Genomic DNA, 16927 nt, shown 5'->3' with positions numbered 1-16927 from the left:
TTTATGTCAGGTTGATCTTTTCGTCTGATAGCACTGCGTAAGTATTTTGTCTAAGAGGTATCACAAGTAGTGTTCCTGTAGCTGTGGGAACCATTGGTTGAAAACGAGTTTAACACCAGTGGGTTCAGCACTGCTGAATATTCAAAATGATTATCAACCTAAGTCTGAGTTCATCCACAAACTGATGCGTTTTTATAATTTTGAAGCTAGACTGTGTATCGTTGTCTTCCTTGAGTGGGCATCGGAAGGCATTTACACACAGGTATACAATACAATGATGGCTTGCAGAAAATAAAGGCGAAACGCGTATGACACTAAAATTTGTTTTATTCAGTTGCTGTTAGACGGTCCATACGTAAAAATTATCAATATACCATAATACAACTTACTGTGTCGAGCTACCAAGAGAATTTGATGTGTAAGGGTTTTCTCCTGATTTCGTTACAGAATTTTTCTGGAAATTCGCAGCCCCATAAAATAAATCAGAAAAAAACCTTGCACACGCTGGCACCAACCACAGTTAGAACTAACGACTTATTGAGCCGTTGCAACACGAGACATGGGCGGTACCAAGGGGCTACGGACACACTGCTAGCAATACGCCATTGTAATCATGGTGTTGGTCGCTCAGCCTCTTAATGCATTGTGAAAGATAATAAAAGTTGTCACTTATTTGAAGAACAGCATTTCTTTAGCCAAAAAATTGAATTTTCTGACTCTGTGTCTTAGATTACATGAGGATTATATAGCACGAGTCATTCAAATGGATAGGTGTATCAATTTAGTACCATACGCGGAAGTGATTGCACTGTCACAGCGTCGCCAAATGTTCGTGACGACGTTGCCAGTTCTCAGCTGTGCTAGGAACAGCTCTGTAGCGTTATGGGAGGAGAATCCCGTGCTCATAATATAGGAGGAGGCGCGGGGTTTGGTTAATATGCAGCGTTTTCTCCTACCAGTTGTGTCAAACATTCAGGTGTGCAATCTTCCATCACGATTACAGTTTCCCACAAAATATATACGAATAATACACTTACCTTGTTACTTTGTGACAAAAGATTATTTCAGTACAATAAAAAGTCTTTGGAAATCAACTTTGCCCACCTTTCACGAAAAGTAAGATAACAAACACTTTGCACCTTGTCATCGATTGCATCTATGTGCAGTCTTGTGATCATACAAGTAGAATTTCATGAATTGCACGAGAATGTAGAAAAATGTTGGTGCAAACGGAAGCTGTAAGAAACACAGTTAACAAATTATTTTGTACCACGTAATAATCAATTCATTTGAAAATTCAGAAGAGAATAAACTAAAAATTATGCCTATTAAGACAGAAACTAAAGTGCAGATTCGGGCACTGTGCGGATCTGCACTTTTCATCTTCAGATCTATACAAATAATGTATACTAAACAAGGTATTCATTGCTTTCGTAATGTTTCCCCCGTGTTTAGTCTTCTAGTGATGAACTCGATCCACACCCATGAATCTGATTGTTTCTTTGTATCCTTCCATCTACTATCTTTGTGTGTCATTGTTCGGTGTTCAAAAAGCAAAATATTATGCCTGCTCCCACGAGGAATTAAAACGAGGTCCCAAGAAGGCTAACGAATTATAATCAAAATACAGTGAGACGCCAATTTGTCTGTCGTCATGGCGTTAAGTCGACAGAAATAGTTGGGTGTTATTGTCGTCTTTTATTATTGAGATTTTCATATTACCCTGACACAAGACGCCGAGATAAATGTGTATATTCTCCATGACGAAACATCCCATATTCCATTCATCCTTATCCATTCGTTGCATGCATCGGCAGCAATGAGCGATAGGGAACCTGTTGTGAGCTGACGAATAACAATAAAAATGGTAGTAATAACGGACCAGTAATCAACGATGTTACTGCATTACAGACGATTAACAAAATAACCAAGAAAATCTGAGTGTTTAATTGGCCCACTGCATAGGTGTTCTTACCACTTTGTTACTGAATTCTGTTCTGGTTGTTTGCAGAGAGAAAAGAAAGAACCCTGTAGCCATACATATCGCTAGTACAACGAGATATTACCTATCAACTATCGTTGCTTTACATCAAGAGACGAGCATGGCGTCACCGAGCTGATATTTGAAATACATTTCTGTTTTCCCTCTCATTCTCTCTCTCTTTTTTTTTTTTTTTTTTTTTTTTTTGAGGAAAGCATGGAGAAGCGCGAATAATAAGCAAGTAGGCATATTCCCTGTTTACTGTTATTTTCACTGGAATACATAATGCAAAAATACAACTTTTAATTGTTGTTGTTGTTGTGGTCTTCAGTCCTGAGACTGGTTTGATGCAGCTCTCCATGCCACTCTATCCTGTGCAAGCCCCTTCGTCTCCCAGTACCTACTGCAACCTACATCTTTCTGAATCTGCTTAGTGTATTCATCTCTTGGTCTCCCTCTACGATTTTTACCCTCCACGCTGCCCTCCAATACTAAATTGGTTATCCCTTGATGCCTCAGAACATGTCCTACAATTTTAATTGTATTATTGCGTAATTCCAGTTATTGACAGTCTATTCGTGAACTTCTCGCATTCAGTTGGGTGAAACCTATCACAGAAGCAAGCAAAACACAAACATTTCTTGCACCATGCGCATCACACAAACGAAATCTCGCTGCACTGACTTGTTGTCCGATATATTGCACTGAAAACATATCTGATTCATGTTGATAAATACAGCTCTACCAGATACAAATTTGGATGCGTACCAAGTGTATAAAAGTATATCTTGAAATACCAGAAAGTCACATGGAGGTATTCGACTGAAACATAGGGATGACCAAGACTGTAACTGGGGTCGACAGCATCGTCGTCTACCACCTTGACAACTCGAACGGTGACAGTGCTCGGCCGGTTACTTACGTTTACTGGTATCAAAGCTACAGCATGAAAGCACAAAAATGTTAATAACCCGAAGATCATTAACTCTACAACCCATAGAAAGTAAAGCAGTCATCAGTCGGAAGAGTGGTTTGAACACCACAGTGCTTTAGTAGGCGCGGTCTTGTTGGAGATGGTATGCCGTTGCTTCCCTCCGACCTTCGAGTTGACTTACCTAGCCAGTTAATAAGGGAACCTACAGCTTAACGAGGCTTTCGGACCACAGTGCAACTCGGCATTTTTCACATCAACAAACACTGCCTGTCGGGAATTAAGTGTAAAATGGCACATAAAAATCATGGTCCTAACGACGGATTGAACCTGAGACCTTCGTATCTGTTTTCTTGCTCTTCATCACTTTGCCACTATCCAGGTACTACTGTGGTTTTTGCTTAGCATTAAAATTAAGGATCTCTCGTTTGTGACTGCGTTGGCACATACAGGGTGTCCAGAAAAGGGCTCCCTGATTTCAAAATTAAATATCTCGAAAACAAAGATCGATAGAGGAATGCAGTAAACGGTATGTTTATTGTGAAAGCTGTAAGAAGTTTATACAGCAGTTTGAAATAATAGTTACAAAAGCTGCTAACAGATGGCGCTGTACGCTGTACAGCTCATATCTGCATACATAAGTGAAATAATCGTATGAAAACAATCTTTGCAAACAATCACATCACAATGTTTTCAAAATGTTCACCATTGGCACTACAGAGGTGGCGCAAACGAAGAATGAAATTCGCCATCACATTCCGTAGTGTATCAACCGAAATGGATTCACATGCCACAGAGATCGCTGATTCAAGCTCGTCCAGCGTGGCGGGATGCTTCGGGTAGACCATGTCTTTCACTGTACCCCACAAAAAAAAGTCACAGGGAGTCAAATCCGGCGAATATGGAGGCCAATCCGTGCCTGCACCAGTAAATTTGGGATATTCCAAAGCAATGACTCGATTCCCGAAGTATTCCTCAAGAAAGCGAAACACTTGTTCGGTCCGATGTGGTCGGGCTCCATCTTGCATAAACCATTCAGTACCTGGTCGATCCTCTAACTCTTGCTGTGTGGCGACAAATTGTTCCAAAATTGGTATGTAACGTGCACCAGTGACCGTTTCTCGAATGAAAAAAGGGCCAAAATGACTCTGCTGCATACTGCAGCTCACACAATAACTTTAGGAGAATACAGGGGTTTCGCTTCACACCAATATGACTTTTCGGAACCCCAAAATCACCAGTTCTGCTTATTCACGTATCCATTCAGGTGGAAGTGTGCTTCATCTGTAAACCAGATGCAGCCAACATCAAATCCTTCACTATCAATCATTGTGAGCATCTGATTAGAAAAGGCAACACTTTGTTGCACAGCTCGTACGGGTATGGCCTGGTGCGTTTGAATTTTGAATGGAAACATGTGAAGGCTCTTTCTCAGTATTTTCTGCGTGCTGGAACGCTTCAAACCAGTCTCAGATGCAATTCTACGGGCGGATGACATTGGATATCGCTGAATAATTCGAGAAACTGTGGCGATATTTTCAGGCGTAACTGTGGTTTGCTTGCGACCAACATGCCCCACTAGATCATCAGTTACACTGCCTGTTCGTTGAAATTTTGCGAAGAGCGTACGAATGGTTTTCGCATTGGGTCCTTTTGGAACATTAAATCGTGCTTGAAAACTTCGCCTTGTTGCCGTAGGACTCTCTTCTAACCTGTTGTACTCTAGCACCAGAAAAACGCGTTGTTCAATGGAGTACATGGTTTTAATGTCTTCCTTCGGTACGCTAACCTCCTTTCGCGTTTCTATAGTGGAACTGACCGCTCTGGGCTTCGGATCACTATTTATACTAGGCATTACGTATGGCTATTACAGCGCCATCTGTTAGCAGCTTTTGTAACCATTATTTCAAACTGCTGTATAAACTTCTTACAGCTTTCACAATAAACATACCGTTTACTGCATTCCTCTATCGATCTTTGTTATCGAGACATTTAATTTTGAAATCAGGGAGTCCTTTTCTGGACACCCTGTACGTGTCCCTTTGGAGTCCTTACTTTTGGGATTACCATCGTATGTGTGTGCGTAAACCCCTTCCGATGCCCACTCAAGGAAGACAACGATACACAGTCTAGCTTCAATATTATAAATACGCCTCAGTTTGTGGATGCACTCAGATCTCCGGCGGTACTCCAAAAGGATACCGCCCTTCGATTGTGCCATTCCAGCACTAATCAAAGTGCTAGGGTTTCAGGTGCCAGCCAGCCAGCCAGCCAGCCAGCCAGCCAGCCAGCCAGCCGAGCAGCAGCGGTCCAGCCGAGCAGCAGCAGCAGCAGTCCCGGCCAGCAGCAGCGGTCCCGTCCAGCAGCAGCGGTCTAGCCGGCAGCAGCGGTCCAGTCGGCAGCAGCGGTCCAGCCAACAGCAGCGGTCCAACCTGCCAGCCCTCCAGCAGCAGCAGCAGTCCAGCCAGCCAGCCCTCCAGCAGCAGGAGCAGTCCAGCCAGCCAGCCCTCCAGCAGCAGCAGCAGCAGCGGCCCTGGCCCCATCCACGGCAGCAGCAGCATCTGCAGCATTCCTGCCAGCCGTCGCCAGCGCCAGTGCCAGTAGCGTGGGACTCTGGCCTTCGTCCGTCTTTATCTTCGTCTGTCTTCGTCTGTCCCCAGTTTTTTCTTTCCTCTGTGTTTTTTTGTTTATCCCTGTCATCATGTCAGCCAGGACCACCACTGCCACTACTACCACCACTGCCACTGTGTACACTCGGCCTCCACCGCCACCACCACCATTACATGGTGTGCCCAGTCACACCCCCCTCTTTCCATCCCTCCTCTTCTCACGCTCCCTTCGCCCTCGCTCTTTGTCGCCCCCTCTCCAGCTTCTTCCTCCCGCTCCTCTCCCTCTGATCCTTTCCCTCCCCTCCCCCAGCCTGTCACTGCAGCTCCAGCTAGGGTGGTGGCCCATCGGGCCACTGCCCATGCCCAACTATCCCCATCGCCTTCGCCATCACCGCCACCGCCATCGCCGTCGCTGTTGCCGTCGCCTTCACCGTCACCATCTCCGGCGCCGACTGCTGCATCCACGCCGGGACCTGCCCCTTCCCGCCACCTCCCTATAGCTCCTGTCCCCCATGTCACCACCCACCCTTCTGCCGCCGTTAAACGCCCTAGTGGCACCACCACCTCCTCTGCTCCCAAAATGGCCCTGCCCCATTCTCCTTCTCCCCCCCCAGGATGCAATGGATGTCTCCTCGCCTGGCCCTGCTCCCTCCGCCTCCTCCTCCTCCCCCCCTCTTTATACAAATACCTCCTATCCCCTCCCGATCCTTCCCTTCTCGAGGCCCGGAATCTCTCCCTCCTCCTCCACCAACACTTCTCTGGTGCCCCCATCTTACTCCTCACTCCCAGACGGGATTCTGTTCTCATCTCCTCCCCAGCCCCACCCTCCATACTGACATCTTCTCCCACCACCCCATCACCCGTTTTTGCCCCAACACCTCCCTCACCCCTGCTCCATCTCCTACCCGCCAACCCCAACCCCCGCGTCGCCCGCCGACCCTCACCGCCGTGATCACTCAGCTCAGTCCGATGATCACGGAGGAGGAGGTGTTGGCGGAGTTCAAGGCACATCCCACGCTGGAGCTGCAGGCAGTCTGCTGCATTTTCAACTCGGCCGGCCCCACCTGCCTTATGCGGGTTTTCTCCGAGGACGCCCCCTCCATTGACTGTCTCCTGAAGGAGGGTGCCCTCCTCTTCAACCAGCGCTATAAGGTCGACTCCTCCCGTTCCCCTCCTCAGTCCATGCGCCAGCAGAGGTGTCTGCACTATAACGCACACCCAACAGCCGAGTGCCGCGAGGCCCCCACCTGCCCGCATTGTAGGCAAGCGCACTTCCTCCGGCAGTGCCCTAACCTTCAATCCTCTCTCTCCTGTAATACCTGCAATCTCCACCATCCCACCTACTCCCAAAAGTGTAAAGCCCGACCCCCTCCGACCACTCCTGAACTCATCGTCCCTGTCCCCCACCCCTCCTGGCAATTCCCTTGCCCCCATCCCGCCCCCCCCCCCCCCCCCGGCTGACGACATCATCAGGTTCCACACCCTCCTCCGCCCGTTCCATATTCCACTAAAAAATGTATGGCACCGACTCCAACAACCAGGCCCATTTCACCTTCTCCCGTCTTGACACCCTTGTCTAAATCCCTGTCATGGTGCGACAGCACCGTATCCTTTTCAACAACATCCGCTCCCTTCCCGCCAACAAGAACCTCTTCCTGCACACCCTTGCCACCCACCGCGTGGATGCCTTCCTCCTCAATGAAACCTTCCTCCAACCTCACCACACCGTCCACACGTCACCCTACCTCCTTCACCGCTCCGATAATCGCCTCCCGATTGCGCGTGGCGGAGTTGCCATTGGTCACCACCGTCAGATCCCAGTTCGGCTCCAACCCCTCCTTCCCGACCCCACTGAACACCTGATCCTTAGTCTCTTCTTTCCCAGCCTTACCGTCACCTGCGCCACCATCTATGTCCGCCCTAACGCCCCTATTCCTGTCGACTTCCTCTCCCACATTGACCGTACCTTCTCCTCCTACGTAATCGCCGCCGACCTCAACATCCATAGTCGTTCCGCCACCCAGGTACTGCGGTGGCATCGGTTCTTCTCCCCCTTAAAGGCGACCTCATCCCCATCCCCCAGCACACCCATCCCGAATCCAACTCCACTCCCGATGTTATCCTTTCCTCCCCTAACCTCCTTGGCCGCATAATGGTGGATGTCCTGGAGCCTATTGGCAGCGACCATCTCCCTGTCCTCCTCACCGTTTCAGACCCCACCCCGACCCTCGTAATGACCCTCCCCCAAAGTACGTCCATGACTATTCCCATGCCAACTTGAATGCCTACCAGGATGCCCTCTCCACCCAGGTCGATAGCCACCCCTTCACCTACCACCACCCTGACGATGTAACCCATGCTGCCTCCTTTCTCCAGCAGACCTTGTCTGAGGCCATGGAGGCCCACGTCCATACTGTCGCCATCCACCCCCACCATCCTGCCTTACCCCCACAGGCCGTCCTCCTCCTCTGTGAATCCCGCCGTCTCTACCATGCCTTCCTCCACACGCGTGACCCGGACACACTCCAACGCCACCGGCAACTCCAGCGACACATTCGAAATTTGCTCGCGGCTAAGAAACGCCAGGACTGGCGACAGACATGCATCCGTTTAAATGCTACCCTATCTATAAACTCGTCCAAGTTCTGGTCAGCCTTGCGTCGCCTTACCGGAACTAAACTCTCCCCCTACTATCCTCTTCTCCATGATGATCAACCCTTCCCTGACGTCCTTAGTAAGGCCAATCACTTTGCCTCTTACCTCTCTGATGTCTTTTCCATCCCCGATGATCCCCAGTTAGATTACTCCCTTTTCCCGGATGTCCGCGATCGAACTGACAACTCTGTCCCTCCCCTCGCATATGGTTTCCAGTGCTTGGACAACATTGCACACACGGAACTCAATGCCCCTATCACTACACAGGATCTCATTGCTACACTCCGCACAAAACGCAACACCGCTCCTGGTCATGATTGTGTCACCTACCGTCACCTTCGTGAAGCTCCTGTCTATTTCCTCTCCACCCTGGCCTGGCTCTACAATGTAGTCCTGTCCACCGGTTACTACCCCGACCTGTGGAAAACCTCCCGTATCCTGCTGTTCCTTAAACCTGGTAAACCGCCATCTGCCGTCTCCTCCTACCGTCCCATCAGCCTTACCTCGGTCTTCAGCAGGGTCCTGGAATCTATCCTCACTTGCCGCATCCACCAGCATCTCCGCCAGCACCGCCTTCTTCCCATTACCCAATGTGGCTTTCGGCCGTCCTTCTCTTCTGACGACCTTCTCCTTCACCTCACTCATCACCTTTCCGAACAGCTTAATTCCCGTCACTCCGCAATCTTCCTCTCCATGGACCTCGAACGTGCTTTTGACCGTGTATGGCATTCCGGTCTCCTCTTCAAGCTCCAAACCTTCGCCCTTCCCATTAACTACGTCCGTCTGATCGGCTCCTTTCTCTCCCACCGTCCTTCCTACGTCACCATCCATAACACAGATTCCAACACCTTTTTTCCCTCCGCCGGTGTGCCCCAAGGCTCCATCCTCTCTTCCCTTCTGTACCTTTTATATACGGCGGACATGCCGCCACCGTCACCCCCTGTCCACCTTCTCTAGTTTGCCGATGACACCGCCATCCTTCCCCTTGCCCCCACCCTGCAGAGCTCCCAACACCTTCTCCAATCCCATCTTGACCGGTTCACCGCTTGGTGCAACCAGTGGTTGCTCAAGGTCAATCCCTCCAAAACCCAGGCGATCATTGTAGGCAAAACCACCACTTCCTTCCGTCTCCTTGATTTCTATCTCACCATCTATGGTCGTCCTATCGCCCTCACCCCCACCCTTAAGTACCTTGGCGTCACCCTCGACCGTCGACTCTCCTGGACCCCCATCTCCGGACAATCCAAGCCAAGGCACACACCCAGCTCCGTCTCCTCAAGCTCCTTTCCGGCCGTACATGGGGTCTGGACCCCTCCACCATACTCCACACCTATAAATTCCTCATCTTTCTGTTTATTGTAAAGAAATACAATTGATTTTCTAAAACATTCTCTGTCATGCTCAACTTGAAACAGGTCATGTCGACCAAATCATATGGAAGAACTGACAGCGACGTATTTCGGAAGGCAGTAAGATCCCTTGGCTTTTGGTTTGGCAGTATTCGACAGCCATTTCTAGCCGCAACTAAATGAAGAAAAGCAGCGCATTTTTGTTATCAAGTAACGTCTTCATCAATTACTTTAGTTTTAATGTAATCTATGAGTAATTGCTGATGTTTGATACTAACATGAAAAGGATTCCGTAGTCAGGGAAAGAAGCTGTTCTTGGGCAACTACTTCCATAATGACCAAAAGGCATTAAATGATCTTCAGGCACATGTGTTCCAGCAGCAGTATGAAGAAAATAATTGTAATAAGTAAGGTAATAATTGAATTATCGGGTAACTTCACACTTCACAGTGGATTTTCTCGAACTAGGATATTTCCTGAATTAGTGAAAATTTCAAAATGGCTTCACATCGAGGCTATGATGCCTAGAAGAGTCTTTACATAGTGAGAATTGCATAATCTCCGCGTCAGAAGCTTCCTTCTGCTTAACCATTTAATAGACTCGCATTTTTTCCACCGTGACTAATTTTGTAAGCTAAGCACATCATACGTTACAGCACACTCCTGGGGCTGGGAAATGTGGTCTGGTGGAACGAACTATCACAAGTGGAATGCCTGGGTACAAGCATTTTTTTCATGAACCGATAGCCATTTAACGGAACAAGGCTCTTATTTTACTTGTACTTGTTTGAACTAGAGACGTTGAAAAATTTGGTGCTGGACTATGATTCGAATTCGTATCTCCTCTTTCGAGGATCTGAATCTCTCAGTACAGGGTAGTTCAATCATTTCGTTCCTTTTTGCAAGACTGTAATCTTCTCTAGGTCACCTCCAAAGGTAAGTATGTGGGTCCGTATCCTGATCCAGTACAAAAATATTCATGATTTCATTTCAAGCCCTATCACGTGCACACCGATCTGCTAGTGAAAATTAACGTGTATTTTTAATGTTTGTTCATGTGTTGCCAACAATTTCTGGTCAAAAACGCACACATCTTACTGTTGGTGAGTAAGCAATCGATACTTAAGCTATATTCGTGGACGATAAAGAAGAACGATAGGAGTGCGGTTCGATTGTCGCTCAGGCACAAAAATTTGTATCCTTATTTTAGATTCAAACACCTAGCAGCTGGTAAAAAAAAACGTTACATAACATTTGATTTTACTTAGTTAACAAACCGATTACGTGTTGAGTTCGTACCTCCGTCACAGAACTTCACATCAAGCACTTCATCTTTAAATGCATACACACTTTGTTACTTCTGAATGGAGGTATATCAGACATCTTTCGTGGTTAGTTAACAGGGATGAAAGGGTCTTGATAGGAGTCCCGGTTTATTACAAAAACTGTCGTCTTTTACTTTCAAGTTTAGATTTGGTTAATGGTATTGTCGAAAATTTCGGTAATTCATGACTCTTCATGGCTAGTCAGCAATATGATTGATTAGATTAGATTGGATTAATACTTGTTCCATAGGTCATGAATACGACACTTCATAATGATGTGGAATATGTTACTTTAATGAAAGATTTCTTTACATACCGGTATTCAATTTCTTTACAACAATTTTTTACCCTCTCACTTATTCTTCATTATCTTTATTCTCCTCTCTCTCTCTCTCTCTCTCTCTCTCTCTCTCTCTCTCTCTCTCTCTCTCCTCTCTCTCTCCGTCTGTCTCTCTCTCGCACACACACACACACATACACACATTCTTTTTTTTTAAATGTTTGGTGTGCTCGACTATCGGCGAGGCATGAAAACGTCTGTGAATGAGTTTCTTAGGTTTGAGTACCTTTACGAAAGAAATATAACAACAACTATGAGAGTTACTGATTTATGATGCTTAGTTTGCAGTCAGTTCTGAGTATTATTAGTAACTACGCTCCAGTCCCTACACCTGGTTACAAAAATTCGAACCGGACGCATTGCGTATTCCAGGCCGTCGCAGCCGCGTCTTTGAAAAGCCAGCTGTGGTCACTTCCCAGACCGCTGTAGGATTACATCGGTTCGTCTTCTTCCTGCTAGTACTGTAACTGAGATTTGGCAACAAGGCAAGGTATATTTGGCAACTCTGTGATCGACAAGTTACTTCCTGGTGTGCACGGAATTAAGCGTCAAAGTTCACTTGATTTTTCCTGTCATTTCCATTGAATAATCTTGAGTTATTATCGCTTCAGGTGTAACAAAAGATTGTAAATTTACGGATTTCAGCCCAGGAAAGTCGTTGCATGTGTAAATCGCAACTAAATTCGTCCTTTAAATAGCGGTTTACGAGTTCTACACTCTATTGGCCTCGTAAGAGAAATGCCTCTTCGCTAGCTCTGTGGTGATGTGCTGACCTCTGAAAAAGCGACTTTTATGGTTCGTGGTTCCAGTCTGGCTGAATGTAACGTTTTTATCCCTTCTGTGAAAGAGCTACAAGCAGTCAGATCAAACATCGATAAAGAAATTGCAAGAAAATACATTCAGCTCATAGTGCAATGGTGAAAAACTTACAATGCTGCACAACAGGTAACGCCTCGTTCTGTTGCTGACAAGCAAATTTTGGGTCTCTAGGAATACATAACTTTATTTATGAAATGCCACATTTGCATACCTGTTTAGTATGACACATCATACCAATTAAACACAGACCCAATGGAAATCAAAGTGAGTAGTATTTTACTAATTCGTGCCGATAGACACACGCTCGTGTACAGATACTCAGTTTTATCAAAACAGACTTTCGTCGTGAGGTTATCGTGTGTAGTTTTATTTCATTTCTCTTAAAACTGTGCGCAATTTTCGTAAGGTTTCTTTTAGTGTTGTTAAAACAATACTAAACATGAGAGAGAAATTAAACATCAACGATATATGCGAATTCTCGGATGTGATGTATAACAGTCTGACATTGCACATGCAGTTTATTGATTACATGCATGTAGAAAACTTGTTCTGAGTTAAAGCTGTCAAACAAGTTTTGAAGAAGAATAAAATTCCACTACCAGACGACAGCTAATGTAGAAAATACTTTTCTGACTATTTTGGCATAATGCGCTCTCCCCATACATAATACAAAAGTTTCGAGATGCATCTGCTGCCTGGCCGTCTATTAAACCTGAAAAGAACAAAATGTTGCAGAAGTTTGCCCTTTTTCCACATGCGGCTATTTTGTATTGAGAAGTGAAGGTAATTATGTTCAAAGTTCCATTAAATTGGCAACTTCAGCAGACAGCAGAATTGCGTTGTAAAAAATGTAGCAGCAAATGAAATGGATCTCGCGACATCTTATCTATGATGGGGGACACTTACCGTGACGCTACTAGCTGTCATCTACCTACAGCACCTCCAGAAGTCAACAATAGTTCCTCCAGAACCTCTGCATTCCACTGTGCTGTGAGATAATGCATATGGCCAGATCTAGACTTCTGAGAGACAGACAGTTACAGCTTTTCTTTTGCACTGCACGACGCAACAGATGGTGCAATAGAGTAGCTCAAATGGAAAGGAACACTTCCTCTTTAAATTTCTGCATCCTACACTGTTGGCAGTTCTGTGTAGGTGGCAGTTCCATGATTTTATTTCGGTGATTACAAAATAGAGTCGAATGTATGCACTGGGTAGCTGAGGCAGCTAGTTCATGGTGATTCGGTCACCAATTCTCATCGAGTGTGCCGCAACGGTGTTATGAAAGTAAAATGAGTCAGCAGGTAGATGATTTGGTGGTCTGTTGGATTGATGATAGGTTTCTATGCTGATGGTCTGGGTTCGATTCGAACTTCCGCCCATGATTTTGAATTGGGAAAGACAGATTCTATTCTCTTCTGGTTACGCCAAGTGAAGAAGGTATAATGGTATTGTGGTATTAAATTCACATTAAACATGATATTCCTTCTCTACCAAGTAGTCGTTAGGTTGCACCACAATAAAGTCAGGAGTGGCGAAATGTGGGAACTCTGTCACCAGTAACCTTTCTTATACTAGTTATTTATTTATAGTGACAATACAAACGCTATGTAGGGTCACAGGACCCTTATTCAATCTTTTATTTGAGCTTCTGTATGTCGATAAAATTGGTTCTGAACTTGGGATGCAACTCAGACCGCCCTTAACGCGGAATTTGATCCCTTGGTGACAATACAGCTCGACTACAATTTGTTGTTTGTTCAAAACTGCAGATTCCTCAACATCTCCACATATTGCGCGTGAATGGGTTCGAATGCTGGCCCGGCACTAAAGCTATCATTATGTATTATCAAGCTCTAGCATGAGAACACCTACCTGCTGATGGATAATAATTTTGATTTTTAATGCATTTTCATTCGTTGTCAACACTAACGATATCTGACGTTTTTGACTCCCAGTGAGACACAGAACTATTTGAGAGATCACTCTAAGTTCAAGGATGTTATTCCGAGCTGCTGGTGGAGAAAAATTCTGTAGCTGACGTCTCTTTGTGTGTAGTCAACAACGGTATGTGTGGGGTTCGATTCCCAGTCAGCATTGAACTCTTCGTCATATTATTTCTAGTTCAAACATGCTCACATGTCACTGCTGATGTAACAAACCCATATTTAACGTTCGTTTTCTCTAATAAATAACAGCGATAGGTTCCGGGTTGGAGTCCTGGGAAGGAAAAAATTAATGTTTCGCCTCGTCATTTCAGTTAAAACATCTAGCTACTGCCGCGAAAATCCGATGTGTCACAGTTGATTGTGCTTCGATAACAATCCGATTAGGTTCTGGGTTCGAATCCCTGTCCAACACAAAGCTTTACATCACGGCATTTCAAGTAAGTACTTGTGAAGTAGCAATATTTAACATCTCTCGTAGTTCGTTAACAGGGACAATAGATGCTGGGTAGGAATTCGCGTCCGTTAAAAAATGTTTACGTTGTGTACTCGTAATTTAAAGTTGATATTTGCTAACTGATACTGTCTAAAATCGAGGTATATCACTCTCTGTATGCGTAGTTAGGAATGACTATTAGTTTCCGTCAGTCACGAAATCTTAGTCTGCATGACCTGGGTTTGAATCCAATTGCATCGTGTCATTTGAAGTTCGTCGTGTCATTTGAAGTTCATAAATATTATCAACTAGCTGCTCGTGAATAACTTAAATTCTTAATATAATTTTGTGTTAAATAACAAGTAAGGTATGTTACTTTGAAGAGGAAATCATGAATACGACGAACTTACTACGTGCATTTCCTGTCTGACGTAATAATGAGAGTGGTAACATTTCAGGTACGTCATTTATTGCTATAAATGTGAGCTTACAAGCCTTAAGGACAGTCTTATCTGTGATAAGGTGTTCCCTGATATTTGTAGTATCGTGGTATTACTTTACATCTTGAATTATTGCGATACAGAGCCGAGTTTTCTAGTGGTGACTTGTTGGAGCCATTTTCAATAGTCAAACGACTGTACCAAGGAGCGATTAGAGGACCTGCTAGACAGCTGCGTTATGAGGGATGCATGCGAATCAGGCGAAATGCAATTCAGGTCTTTCGGATATTTTTGAGCACGACTGTACATAGCAGATCTGGTAATGCATATATGCATTCCCTTCACGTGTTTAAGCCAAGTATTACATTTATGTGTTAGGGAATGCTCAATTGTAGCCAGGCTACATGTACATTTAGTAATTAAGCGTCAGCAGGGAGCATTAGTGATGAAATCATAGGAGGCAATGTTGTGCAACCTTAGTAGGGACAGGATCCGACTATTCGGGAGTAGGATCTTATAATCTGAGACAATGTTCCGAGACAAACTTCCGTCACAATGTCCGCAAACCTGACGTCAGATCCGCCTAGCAACAGCGATCTGAACGCCCATTACCTGAAAGTTTTGATATATACAGGGTGAGTCACCTAACATTACCGCTGGATATATTTCGTAAACCACATCAAATACTGACGAATCGATTCCACAGACCGATCATGAGGAGAGGGGCTAGTGTAATTGGTTAATACAAACTATAAGAAAATGCACGGAAATATGTTTTTTAACACAAATCTACGTTTTTTTAAATGGAACCCCGTTAGTTTTGTTAGCACATCTGAACATATAAATCAATACGTAATCAGTGCCGTTTGTTGCATTGTAAAATGTTAATTACATCCGGAGATATTGTAACCTAAAGTTGAGGCTTGAGTACCACTCCTCCGCTATTCGATCGTGTGTATCGGAGAGCACCGAATTACATATGGATCCTAAGGGAACGGTGATGGACCTTAGGTACAGAAGAGACTGGAACAGCACATTACGTCCACATGCTAACACCTTTTTATTGGTCTTTTTCACTGACGCACATGTACATTACGATGAGGGGTGAGGTACACGTACACACGTGGTTTCCGTTTTCAATTACGGAGTGGAATAGAGTGTGTCCCGACATGTCAGCCCAATAGATGTTCAATGTGGTGGCCATCATTTGCTGCACACAATTGCAGTCTCTGTCGTAATGAATGTCGTACACGCCGCAGTACATCTGGTGTAATGTCGCCGCAGGCTGCCACAGTACCTTGTTTCATATCCTCTGGGGTTGTAGGCACATCACGGTACGCATTCTCCTTTAACGTACACCACAGAAAGAAGTCCAGAGGTGTAAGATCAGGAGAACGGGCTGGCCAATTTATGCGTCCTCCACGTCCTATGAAACGCCCGTCGAACGTCCTGTCAAGGGTCAGCCTAGTGTTAATTGCGGAATGTGCAGGTGCACCATCATGCTGATACCACATACGTTGACGCGTTTCCACTGGGACACACTCTATTTCACTTCGTAATTGAAAACGGAAACCACGTGTGTACGCTTACCTCACCCCTCATGGTAATGTACATGTGCGTCAGTGAAAAAGACCAATAAAAAGGTGTTAGCATGTGGACGTAATGTGCTGTTCCAGTCTCTTTTGTACCTAAGGTCCATCACCGTTCCCTTTGGATCCCTACGTAATTCGGTGCTCTCCGATACACACGATCGAAAAGCGGAGGAGTGGTACTCAAGCGTCAACTTTAGGTTACAATATCTCCGGATGTAATTAACATTTTACAATGCAACATACGGCACTGATTACGCATTTGTTTATATGTTCCGATGTGCTAACAAAACTAACGGGGTTCCATTTAAAAAAACGTAGGTTAGTGTTAAAAAACATACTTCCGTGCATTTTTTATGATTTGTATTAACCTATTACACTAGCTTCTCTCCTCACGTTCGGTCTGTGGAATCGATTCGTCAGTATTTGATGTGGTTTACGAAATATATCCAGCGGTAACGTTAGGTGACTCACCCTGTATGTATGTATACAGGGTGCTACAAAAAG

Source organism: Schistocerca americana, chromosome 4, assembly GCF_021461395.2.
Source record: "Schistocerca americana isolate TAMUIC-IGC-003095 chromosome 4, iqSchAmer2.1, whole genome shotgun sequence".
In the NCBI taxonomy this organism is placed as follows: domain Eukaryota; kingdom Metazoa; phylum Arthropoda; class Insecta; order Orthoptera; family Acrididae; genus Schistocerca; species Schistocerca americana.
The sequence above is the reverse complement of the archived record's forward strand: the minus strand, read 5'-3'. Positions refer to the sequence as shown.